Source organism: Primulina tabacum, chromosome 17, assembly GCF_025594145.1.
Source record: "Primulina tabacum isolate GXHZ01 chromosome 17, ASM2559414v2, whole genome shotgun sequence".
Lineage (NCBI taxonomy): Eukaryota > Viridiplantae > Streptophyta > Magnoliopsida > Lamiales > Gesneriaceae > Primulina > Primulina tabacum.
The window spans coordinates 12,431,760-12,445,552 of record NC_134566.1 but is presented as its reverse complement, the minus strand read 5'-3'; positions in this window follow the sequence as shown (position 1 = coordinate 12,445,552).

Sequence of the window (13,793 nt, the reverse complement as noted above, 5' to 3'; positions counted from 1 at the left end):
TATGTTTTGAGGTGTTTTAATAAGTTCGGGTGGCTTCGGGTAGAAATTTTGAGGTCCAGGGGTAAAACGATCAATTAGAGTTTCCAGAGGTAAAATGATCATTTTGCACCCGGGTCAAGTTAGCGGTCCTTGCAGCGCCCTGAACACAAAAATTGCATGTGTAAAATGTATATGTTTTTATGAACATGAATGTTTACGAAAATACGTTGCATTCTTTATTTTAAGAAAATTTACGTATGTACATGATTTTTACAAATGATGAATATGATGATGTCTTGAAGGATGGTAGTTGATTGTGACTAACAAGAACACGAACATGTAAGGCCAAGGCTCAGTGGATGGATAATACTGTCGCTGATATTCCCGCCGCCGGGTACTGCCATTATACGTAGGTAGATCTATTGACTAGAGATGATACGAAAGTCACAACTAATTATCTGAAATAAAAAAGAAAATGAACATGTATATGTTGATATGATGAGATATGTAATGGACACGTTATACTTTGACATGCTATATTTAAGTTCATGTTTTTAAGATCATGAAATGTAAGTTAATTACGGTAATTTTCACTGTTGCATGTTATGTATATTTACTTGTTATAACGATTCATGTGTGTTGAGTTTTTAGACTCACTAGGTGTGAATGATGCATGTGAGCATGATGATGTGGAGACTGGAGGCGCTGAAAACTGAGCAGGCAAAGCTGGGTTTGTACACGTTGACCCGAGGACCTTGCATTTTTCCGCACTTTATATTTATGAATCAGGGTTGATACATTATGTTTTTACGTTTCGCATCGTTTTACATGTTGAGGATTTGTTAGGATCTCGATTATTGCCTTGAAGTTCTTTTAAAACAGTAGTCTATAGATTTGATGATATTTATATTTTTATTTAACCGCGGTATTTTCTTTCAGTGGTTGAGTGATTTTTTAAATGTTGGATTGACATCTTTTATTTCGTGCATATCTTTGATTATTTCGAAGAGATTTTTTTTTAAAATAAAATAAAAAATTCTAGCAATATTTTAATTTTCACTTTTACTCCGATATTTTGTCCAAAGTATTACTAAATATGATCATTTCCGAATTTCATGCAATGTTATATATTTTCCAACAGTTTCATGTTGACGGCAATGAAAATGACTCTTGAATATGAGCCTATGAAACAATCATTATAGTTAGGGTGAAAAATGAGTCTAAAAAGAAGTAAAAATTTTTTTAAAAATATAAACAGATAGATTTTGCAAACTTTAGTAGTGTGAATATCTCAAGTGAATTTTCTAGCCAAACTAAGTACGTATAGCAACTAACAGATAAGTGTTGAAACAACTTAATACACAAAGTGAATAAGTTATACACAAATGTGATCAGACCGGGTAAGTAAATGACTGAAACTAAATAGAGATGATAGTTTGTTTATGAACGTTCGAAGATAAATCAGCATAAAAATAGAACACTTGAGTGATGCTGATAAAGATTCAGAAATGATTATTTGTATGCAAGATTCAGAGTGGCAAATGTTCTCTTTAACATTTCTGATGCATTCCTTTTATATAGATGATGATAGCAACACCAATAAATATAAACGGTGTATATATATATATATATTATGTGTATATATATATATATATATTTTAATATATGAAGTATTTATATATTTATATATATATATTTTAATATATGAAGTATTTATATATATATATATATATATTTTAATATATGAAGTATTGAAATCGACCTGAAATAACAATACCAATCAAATTGCAAGATTAAATTTCACTCCAACAAAAAGAATACATTAAATAAGCAACATATCATGACCAATAAACCCTAATTATAGTTGGTTTGATTTTTATTTTTTTCCTTTTTGTTATAAAAATTTGGTACTTAATAAATCGATTCAATCGTTCGAAAGCACAATCACGTTTAGTGCATTAGAAATTATTCAGGGGGTCCATTCGACATTGTTTAATGCGAGAAAATGAAATAATATTTTTTCTTTAAAAAGTAATATATGTACGTATATAGTCAATTTTTGTTGAGTTGTAAAGTCTGTAGAATTGTTGAATTATATAAAAAATTTAGGGATATATGTGGAACACATGTGCACAGTTAATTAGGAGTCAAATTTTGAACACAAAATTGTTTTTTTTAATGTTTTTTTACGACTTGTTTTTTTCCCTTATAAAGATCTTAAGTGTTTAAATAATCTGATAATTATTTTGTAACTTTGGAATTTGAGGACAACGTCAACGTAAGGAGGAAAAAGGTTGTATGAATGTGGTGATATTCTTAAATCTTAAGGATTGCTTTGACTAAAAAATATACCTTCATTTTAAACATTTTAGAATATTATGACAACAATATATTATGATAAATTGTCTAAATTTATTCATTTATCCAATAAATTTCACACAATCTATTCCCAAATTCCTTCTTCAATTATGCATAGCTTATTTAAATTTAGACTCTATGTTGTTGAACTCAAAGATGATACATTATTTGATTACATGTTTTTTATTTCATCAACCGTTTGACTTAAATTTTACAAAAATATCAGAGTTACAATAGGGAACAAAATATTTTTGATTTCGTGACCTATATATTTTTCATTTCTGGGTCTTGTTTTAGGTTAATTCATAATTTAGTCTACTAACTGGTAATATTTTGTTCAATTTTAATCATTTTCATCAGAGTTACTGTCATGAAATCGGTCAAGTTAAGAACGTATGGAGACACGTCATCATTTTTCGATATAATATCATTTTTTTTTATATTACGTCAGCATTTTCCAATGTCACGTCAAAATTACAATAAAAAATATCAAAATTGAAAAAAATACAATTTATATGGAATTATACTGTCTGATAACATAACCAAAAATGAAAAATGTCCAAATTGTGACACCCTAAAAACAAAGGTGCATAAATGCATTTTTATTAGTATAAATTTTATTATTTTTAAAAAAGATTTTCACATTATTTTTCGGTACAAATTTTATTTGTCCAAAAGTATCGAGAAATACATTAAAATACATAACAATACACTTAAAAATTCATCAAGCACTATGAGGTTCTCATTCCAAAATCAAATACTCAAAATATAATAAATATAATAAAATATTATAATTGAGCTCAACATATATATTAAGTAATTAAGTACAATAATTATTAAATTCAATATAAGATAATTAGGCTCAATACATAGATACTAGAATATAATAATAATAAGTTTGGATAAACATAAAATTTTTTTCCATTTAATAAATAAATAAAAATAACAATAAAATAATAATAATAAAATTAATAAGATAAGTATGGATTTTCAGCTATAAATATAGCTCAATCCCTTTCAATTCACGGCACCAACCGAAGACCAGCCGAGAGAAAGGAAAAGGGAAGAAGAAAGGAAAAGAAAGAGGAAGAAAAATAGAAGAAAATCCATAAATTTTTCCGAAAAATTCCGATAAATCACCAACTATTCACCTCATATCCGAAAACAATATAGCGCTGGAGGTGATGAAAAAGGATTGATCAAAGAACAAGAAAATCAAACAAAGATATTCCGAGAAACGGCGACGGAATCTCGTATTCAAGCTAGGTACTTTTCGCTCATTTTTCTTATAGCTACACACCAAACTAGAGGTTGACTTGAACACAAAATTTGTACCTCTTGTTGCATAGATAAGGTACATACCGTCCATCGTCCCAAAATATTGCCGGAAATAACATTTTCGGAATGCCGGAGTACCTTAGTTCACCATATGACGATATTTAAATCTGGTATTGATCAGGTAGGAATTTGAAAATACTTTCAACATAAGAATTCAAGATCATAAAAAGTTACATAATCTGGAAAAAATCCGGCCGCGCGTGGTCGCCGGAAGGCTACCCACGCGCTGGAACCAACTCACGCGCCGCCGTATCGCTGGTTTTCCGGCGGCCGAACTTTTCTGATGCTATTTTCGACTTTTTGGCCAACTTTCGTAATGTTTGGAGATATCTTCTAATTAATATGAATTTTGCAAACTTAAGTAAAATCAACCGGGTTAAATTCTGAATAAAAAAATAATCTGGAAATGATCAGCTATTTATTTAAAACTCTAACATATAAATATCATTCATAATATATTTTAGGACTTGCTTCAACAATTCGGATTACTAATCAAGTCTAAACTGTAAGTTATCATGTGAGAAAATTACTATTCATTCTTCTATTAAAGCCTTTGGCATTTGGCCTGAAAATTTCAATAGCATTTATTTAATGTTCAAATATCATCTACAATTCATTTCGATTACTGATATATTTTATTGCATATTTATGAATAGATTGATATACCATTAATGAATGGAGTCATGAACAACGGATTTCGGTCCGGAAATTGAGTCCACTGGACAACGTGGCTTCGGCCCGGAAAATGAGTCCAATGAACAACGGGTCAAAAGTCCCGTCTATATAGTTCATCTGAACAACGCGCACCGGATACTTCGGTCCAGAGAATGGTTCACCCGGCTCGTAAAAAGTGCTCAATTAGAGCCACCCATGTTATTTTATGAAATTTTCATTTATTTATTATTCCATTGCATAGCATTCATAACATCTAAATTGTTATGCATATTACTTCATGCATAATTATAATGAAGCGCTATTTTAATTTATTTAAAAGCTATATACTAGTTTTAACTCACTGAGTCCTCAAAGACTTAACCCTCTGTTTCTTTTCGTCTATTGTAATTTCCAGACACAGGAACCCCAGAATTGGAACAGGAGGAAAATAACTGAAGCTGAAATAAGAGCATTTGAAAGTCGTGATGATCTGTTTATAAATAAATATTAAACTTCCGCTGTAAAATAATTGTACATATTTGAAATAAGAATGTAAATATTTGTGTATAATATTTTAATGATAGTAGAAAATATTTAAATTTTTATCTACAATATTTTTAATAATAATAGTAAAAATAAAGATAGCAGTTCAATAAATAAATATTGTAGAAAATGTGGCACTCAGTAAAGGAATAATTATGAATTCTTAAACCGAGCGCCACACAAATTATACTACCAATAAATATTTTCCTATATTATACATCTCTCATAATCATGTCCAACTAATCAAATTTATTTCTCGAATGTTTATTTTATTGTTGGAATATGGAATAAAAGGTATTTTAAAAATATGATAACATTTCCAAGAATTATTTCGCTCGTGGTAGTCGTTGGACGAGGTTTAGTAATCATGGGATTAAACGAAAAAAGAAGGGCCCCAAGTATTTGTTTAAATACTTTTTTTTGAAAAAATGTTTAAATACTTTTTTTTGAAAAAATGTTTTTTTAATGATTTTCTTAGTTTGTGTGAAAAAACTAAAATCGGTTTTATCAAGTCAATATTCTTCTCGATGACAACTAATAACCTGAAACCACTAAAATTCTAGGGCAGAAATGTAATTTTACTCTATATATTTACATATTTGTGATTTTCATTTCAGATGTTAAATTTCAGTCTTATTATTGTATCTTTCAATTTTTTTGACAATGTTAGTTTTTCCATCTAACTGTTGATGTGACATTTCACCCGTCAATGTCACATCAATATCACATTGGAAAATAAATAAATTTCAACAAAAAAGATGGTATAGAATTTCAAAATCGCATATATGTAAAAATATTGTTCAAAAAATGCATTTTCCCCAAAATTTTATATATAAAATTGTGAAAAAATGGAAAAATCATCCCTCAAAATCTGTCTAATTGTCTTCTATAGGATTTCATTACAGCCAAAAATATAAACGAAATGAAGGACCCGACAAATACATCAATTTGCTAATATTAATGCATCGAATCTATACTATTAAGTTCTCTCCCACCCTCGTACACTCGTACTCGAAATAGTGACGTTGGAGTGACAATATTATGATTTTTTTTAAATACAATATTATGATTTTTTTAAATAATTAATTAATTATACTACTGTATAATAATTATTATATATACAAATATTGTATCAGTAAGGAAAAATGATAGCTCAACGTGAAATTTGATGAACACAATAAAAATCTCATGCCTAAATTTGGTTGATCGACCTACGTACGTGAAAATTTAAAAAATGTGAAAATTTACAGTATAGTCTAATATAAATTTTCTAATATTTTTTGGGTCTCTTTCTTTAGACCAACAATTTAAAAATATTTTTAGTGTTTTATAAATGAAAAAATTTAAAAAATACATTTGGACAAGATTTTGGTAATAAATTCATGGACATGTATTTAAAAAATATTTTTAGTGTTTTAATAAATACATGGATATAACATGTGCCACGTAGGTATATAAATTGTCGTCCCTTTATAATATTATAATTATAATAATATTTATTAAATAGCGTCAAATTTATGTTGGCTGGTCAGGAATTTATTGCTATGCGAAAGATTTTAACTACTTTAGTACAATTGGCTGTTTAAGGAATGTCTAGCCAATGACAACTTGCAACACGTGTCTTTTACTATCTCTTCATGGTTTGTACACAAGGTCCAGTTGGAGATTCCTACCAATTTAAAGGCTTTAAAAATCGATTTTTTTTTTTTTTTTTTGGGAAATTCATTCTTATAAAATTTTATATATTATTCACATTATTAGATATAAACAAAAAAAAAAAAATTGAACATTTAAGACCGTTTGAGTCACGGTCTATTTTCCACCTACTGTTTTTAAAAGCAATTATTCACGATTAAAGTTTATAAAAATTCATAGTTAGAATTAATAAAACTATTTATTTTTGGTCAAGGTAAGACAAATCAATGGAAGGTATTCCTTTTTGTCAAAAGTCGTGGTGAAAACTGTATCCCTAGAATATATATCTTGAAATATATATGACAAAAAAAAAATTACCAATCTCTTTTAAATATAATTAGATATCTTGTGAGACAGTTTCACGGATATTTATCCGTGAGATGAATAAACTCTGACATATTTATAATAATAAGTAACATTTTTGGCATAAAAATAATTATTTTTTCATGGGTGACTCAAATAAGATATCCGTCTCACAAATTGACCCATGAGATCGTCTCGCGAAAATTTTTGTGTTTAAATTTTAGAAATCCAATATAAAATTTAAGAAACTCAATTTTTTAAAAAAATAAAACTCTTTATGCATAATCTTATTTTAAAGGAAAAATTAAGCTTAAAAAATTATATCTTACAATATAAGTCACGTTTTCTTTGAAGGTATTTGTACGCCAGCAAAGTCAAAAGTGAATCCCAAAATATGAAATGAAACAAAGCTTTCCGACATTCCTTTTGCATGGATTGATGGATTTTTGGGCAATTTCCTATAGCTAATTTTTTCGAAGCAAATTAATTTATTAGTTGAATATGACTGATTTAAATTATACATGAATAAAATAAATTCGATTATTTTATCATATCATTTATATGATGAATTCATTATTTTTCTTATGTCTTTTTAAAATTTGTGCAATATAATTTAGCTGCTAATTCCTACCTTGCAAAAAAATGTTTCGCTTTTTTGCATACCACCCACTTTCATAATTTATGTAACGCTTACTTTTTTTTTTTTTCTGGTATGTAAATTTAATTTAGTCGATGGGCATGTAACAATGACAAAAACTTGTGTGAGACGGTCTCACGGGTCGTATTTTGTGAGACAGATCTCTTATTTCGGTCATCAATGAAAAAATATTACTTTTTATGCTAAAAGTATTATTTTTTATTGTGAATATCGGTCGGGTTGACCCGTCTCACAGATAAAGATTCGTGAGACCGTCTCACAATAAACCTACTGTAAGGCCCGAGATTATTTAATTTACGAATTTTGGAATGATAAATTAGATTCCACGGTTTTTGTAATTAATTAGGATTGAAATAGAATTAAAAAGAGTTATGAGGACCAAATTGCAAATAGTGAAGATTTCAGGGGCTAAAGTGCAATTAGCACTTGAGTGGACACTTGTCACACCATGCATGAGATATATATAAATTGGTAAATTTCATTCAGCATCCCAGCAAAGAAAATGAGACAAGGTTCAGGGGAAAGCTTTAAATTTCATTTGATATTAGCTTCATGAATTTGTGCGATTCGGCGATCCGATTTTAAATCCGGATGTAGTGCTGTGACCCTCTTATCGACAGCTACAACTGGACGTAAGTTTTATTAGGTTCTGTTATCATTTGAAATTATGATGTTGGAAGAATTATTATTTGATCATTATTATGTGTTCTGGAAATATTAGACATCGTAGAATCGAAGTTAGATCAAATAACAGATTGATTATGAAATTGTTATAATTTTCTGATTATATTGATTGGAAATTGGATAGATTTGGAGTTTTAACTGATTTCAGATGGTATTGGACATGAGTTATGATTTGTAATTAATATCTGTTGAGATTGTATTGACGGGGATATTCAGATTGTTCCGTTATGCCGTTGATTTTGAATTAAATTCAGATTGATCAGATTCAGTGTTGAATTGGGAATAGAATGTGATATTATTATTCTCAATATGTCATTTCAGATTGATAGAGACAGCCTTGAATTCAGAACTCCCAATTCGTCAGACCGAGACTACGAAAGAAAGGTATAAGTCAATGTGGTACCGGGAGAACGACTCGAGTATGATATACTTGAGTTTCCCTAAATCACATACTTATTGTTATTATATGCATTGATTTGATTTGATATGCTTGTTCTATTGATTTATAGAAATCACGTATTAGATGAGTATTAGACGAGTGATCTTGTGACAGAAGTGCCTGATAGTGGTGGAATCGTCACTGGCACATTGCACGATGTCACAGGATAGTGAATTGACGATAGTGCCAAAGCCTGTGACGGATAGGTCAAGACACTGGATGTTTGGTTATATCGACGTGGATAGAATTGGAGTTTCTTCTATTACTGTTGGTCGATATAGGAATGCCAACATCTGGAAACCGGGATCCCTATACTACGATTGAGTCTAGTCTGAGTCGTGGAGTCACGAGTATGATTGACAGTTTTATATTGATTATGTTTCAGATTTTGATACATGTTGTTGTTATCTGTCCAAGCTTTTATATTTATCATATGATTGCATGTTTCGTTGATTTATACTGGGATGTATTTCTCACCGGAGTTATCCGGCTGTTGTCGTGTTTGTATGTGTGCATGGCAACAGGTGGGACATGTTCAGGGTCGAGGAGATGAAGAGAGATCGTGATTAGAGTGGAGACTACGGACCTTGATTTGAGATAGGGTTTGGACACTTGATATACAGCTGTTAAACCTTAGTTGAATGAATGTATGCTGTACAGGACTTGTACTTTATTTTATACTGATATGTATAATAGATGAATTCCATTACGTTCCGCAATTCTTTTAAAAAAAAAATTTAGACCCTGTTTATTATAATTGATTAAATAGTCCTAATGATGATTAAGAACATGATTAGCGTCCGTGTCCCCACAACAGGTGGTATCAGAGCGATAGATCCTTTAGACTGGAATAGAAGCTAGTGAGCGGGGTAGATTGAGTTTTCTTTCCTGCTTTTGATTGCTAGCATGTTTTACTGCTTTCAATATTACATGTTTACTGAATTATCTGATTTGATATGGTAACCTGTATATTGAAAATGAATCAGAACCGATTCTTGATCAGAGGTAAGATGATCAGAAAGGGACTGAAACAGATTGTTTTATTGGATTGCTAACCCTTTTGATAATCAGATATGCCTCCCAGACGAATCCCAGAACAGGGTAGTACCTCAAATCCTCCGATGGATGTCACAGCAACTCCAATGAAAACATTGCTGAAGAGATTTCAGTCTTTCCATCCACCGACTCTGAAAGGTACTGAGATTTCAGTGGATTGTGAGAGTTGGCTAGATGACATAGAGATGCTGTTTGATTCATTGGACTATACAGACGAGCGGAGAGTGAAACTGATAGGGCACCAGTTGCATGACGTTGCAAAGAACTGGTGGATTACAACAAAGAGGGCATTGGAGCATAGAGGTATAGTGATTACGTGGAAAGTGTTCCGAACTGAGTTTTATCAAAGATTCTTTCCAATGTCGTACAGAAAGTACAAAGGGGTAGAATTTGCGAATTTGAGACAGGGTCGGTTGAACATTGAAGAGTATGTGGCCAAGTTTTCTACCCTACTGCGATTTGCTCCACACGTGGCTGAGCATGAAGAAGCTATTGCTGATCAGTTTATCAATGGCCTGAATCCTGACATATTTACATTGGTAAACACTGGACGACCAAACAACTTTGCGGATGCACTGAATAGAGCAAAGGGAGCCGAAGCCGGTCTGATTAGACAGAGAGGAGCTTCGTATGTCTCCAGCACCGAGACCACAACCACCATCCTCAGCTCAGTTTCCACAGCCTCCTCCCAGATTTGAGAGTGGCAGTAGCAGTGGAAGGAGAGACCAGCTGAAAGCCAGGGGGAAATAGTTAAAGAGATCTTGAAGCAGTTCATCCAGTTCTAGTGGCTCGAGACAGACTGCCCAGAGCCAGAGTTATACCAAGGCTTATTGCAGCACTTGTGGAGGGAGACATTCCATAAAGCAGTGCCGAGGAGTGTGGCAGTTGTCGTATATGTGGACAGCAGGGACATTTGGCTAGAGTTTGTCCCCAGAGAGGTTCTCAGGGATTCCAGGGTGCCGAGTCATCTGGATCAGTAGCTCAGACTGGTAGTCGACCACCAGCTGCAGTGCACTCATTCCAGCAAGCCCCATCGACCCAGTCACAGCAGAGGCCAGGAGGGAGCCAGGCAGTTAGCCAGCCTCCTAGACATCAGGCCAGAGTGTTCGCTTTGACTGAGGAGCAGGCACAGAATGCACCCGATGATGTTGTTGCAGGTAACTGTTTTATTTCTGGTTATCCTGCATATGTATTGATTGATACTGGTGCATCTCATACTTTTATTTCTGAGAGATTTGCATTGATACATGCATTGCCTGTTGAGTCCCTATCTGCTGTAGTATCTGTCTCTTCTCCTTTGGGGAAAGGTTTGATATCAGTGACTTCTGTGAGAAATTGTATATTACAGTATGAGGGGCATGAGATTGAGTTAGACTGTATTGTGCTTGGGTTATCTGACTTTGATTGCATTATTGGTATCGATATGCTAACCAAGTACAGAGCTACAGTTGATTATTTTCACAAGATTGTAAGATTCAGACCTGATATGGCTGAGGAGTGAAAATTGTATGGTAAGGGTTCTAGATCTAGAATTCCTTTGATATCTGCTATGTCTATGACTCGATTGCTGCAGAAAGGAGCAGAAGGTTTCCTTGTCTATTCAGTTGATTTACTGAAATCGAGTCCATCATTGGCGGATTTGCTAGTGGTATGCGAATTTGCTGACGTCTTTCCAGATGAGATTCCTGGTTTGCCTCCAGTCAGAGAGATAGACTTCATCATTGAATTGATGCCAGGTACAGTTCCGATTTCTAGAGCTCCGTACAGAATGGCACCGATTGAGTTGAAAGAGTTGAAAGAACAGTTGGAGGATTTACTGGCCAAGGGTTACATTAGACCGAGTGTATCTCGTTGGGGTGCTCCAGTGTTATTTGTGAAGAAGAAAGACGGTTCAATGAGACTATGCATTGACTACCGGCAACTGAACAAAGCAACGATAAAGAATAAATATCCATTGCCTCGCAATGATGATTTGTTTGATCAGTTGCAGGGATCATCTGTCTATTCCAAGATCGATCTAAGATCTAGATATCATCAGCTGAGAGTCAGAGTTTCTGATATCTCGAAGACAGCGTTCAGAACCAGGTATGGACTCTATGAGTTTATTGTTATGCCGTTTGGTCTTACGAATGCTCCAGCTGTTTTTATGGGTCTGATGAACCGTGTGTTTCAGAAATACCTTGATGAGTTTGTGATTATATTCATTGATGATATTTTGATTTATTCAAAGAATATGATTGAGCATTCTGAACATTTGAGGACTGTATTGAGGATTCTGAGAACTGAGAAATTGTATGCTAAACTGTCAAAAAGTGAGTTCTGGTTGAGATAGGTAGTATTTCTGGGTCATATCATATCCGGATATGGTATATCAGTTGATCCCAGCAAGGTTGAGGCTGTGATTTCTTGACCGAGACCGACATCAGTGCCAGAGATTCGCAGTTTTATGGGTTTGGCAGGATATTATCGTCGGTTTATTAAAGATTTCTCGAGCATTGCCAAACCGATTACTCAGTTAACTCAGAAGAATGCTCCGTTTGTGTGGTCAGAAGACTGTGAGTCCAGTTTTCTGGAATTGAAGAAAAGATTGACCAGTGCACCGATACTGACTATCCCCTCAGATACTGGTGGATTTGTTGTTTATTGTGACGCTTCTCACAGAGGTTTGGGTTGTGTGTTGATGTAGCGAGGGCATGTGATTGCTTATGCCTCGAGACAGCTGAAGCCACACGAGACTCGCTACCAAATTCATGATCTTGAATTGGCAGCCATTATATTTGCTTTGAAGATATGGTCACACTACCTCTACGGTGAGAAATTTGAAATTTATTATGATCACAAAAGTTTGAAATATCTGTTTTCACAATCAGAACTGAATATGAGACAGCGAAGATGGCTGGATTTACTGAAAGACTTTGATTGTGAAATCAAATACTATCCGGGGAAGTCTAATGCAGCAGCTGATGCATTGAGTCGAAAGGTATGTACTTTATCCTTATCGACAATAGGTGTTTCAAATTTGATTGAAGACTGATGTTTATCTGGATTGGTATTTGAGATAGATTGTAGACCGTTGAGATTATATGCTATTCAAGCTGAACCAGAGCTGATTTTGAAGATTAAAGCGGTTCAGAAATCGATTGAGACGGTCAGATCAGGTCATCAATCAGAGTTTCAGGTACGTGAGGATGTACTGTATGTGAATAATCGTCTTGTCGTGCCGAATGTTTCAGAGTTGAAACAGCAGATATTGACTGAAGCGTACAGCAGTCGATTCAGTATCCATCCTGGTGGCAGAAAGATGTATAATGACTTGAAGACACAGTTTTGGTGGAAGCAAATGAAATCTGATGTCAATAAATTTGTGTCAAAATGTCTGAATTTCCAACAGGTAAAGGCTGGAAGAAAAAAACCAGGAGGTCTACTGCACAGTTTATCGATTCCTGAATGGAAATGGGATCACATTTTCATGGATTTTGTGACGCAGTTACCGAGATCCTCCCGAGGTGGTGATGCGATTTGGGTCATGATTGACAGATTGACCAAATCAGCATGCTTTATTCCATACAGGATGACATACAGATATGACCAGATGGCTGAGATTTATGTCAGAGAGGTGGTCAGATTGCACGGAGTGCCGAAGTCGATTGTATCAGACCGTGATCCTCGATTTACTTCGCACTTTTGGCAGAGTTTACAGCAGGCTCTAGGTACGAAGTTACATCTAAGTACCGCATTTCATCCACAGACAGACGGACAGTCAGAGCGGACTATCCAGACATTGGAAGATATGCTTAGAGCTGTAGTGCTAGACTTTGGCACTGGTTGGCAGGATTCTTTGCCATTATGTGAGTTTTCGTACAACAACAGCTATCAGACGAGTATTAAGATGGCCCTATTTGAAGCGTTGTACGGAAAGAAGTGCAGATCCCCTCTGTATTGGGACGATATCTCTGAGGTACCTGAGATTGGACCTGATATGATCAGAGATATGATTGAGAAAGTGAAGCTGATTCAGAAGAGAATGAAGATAGCTCAGGATAGACAGGCCAAATATGCCGATGTTCGACGCAGACCGTTGATATT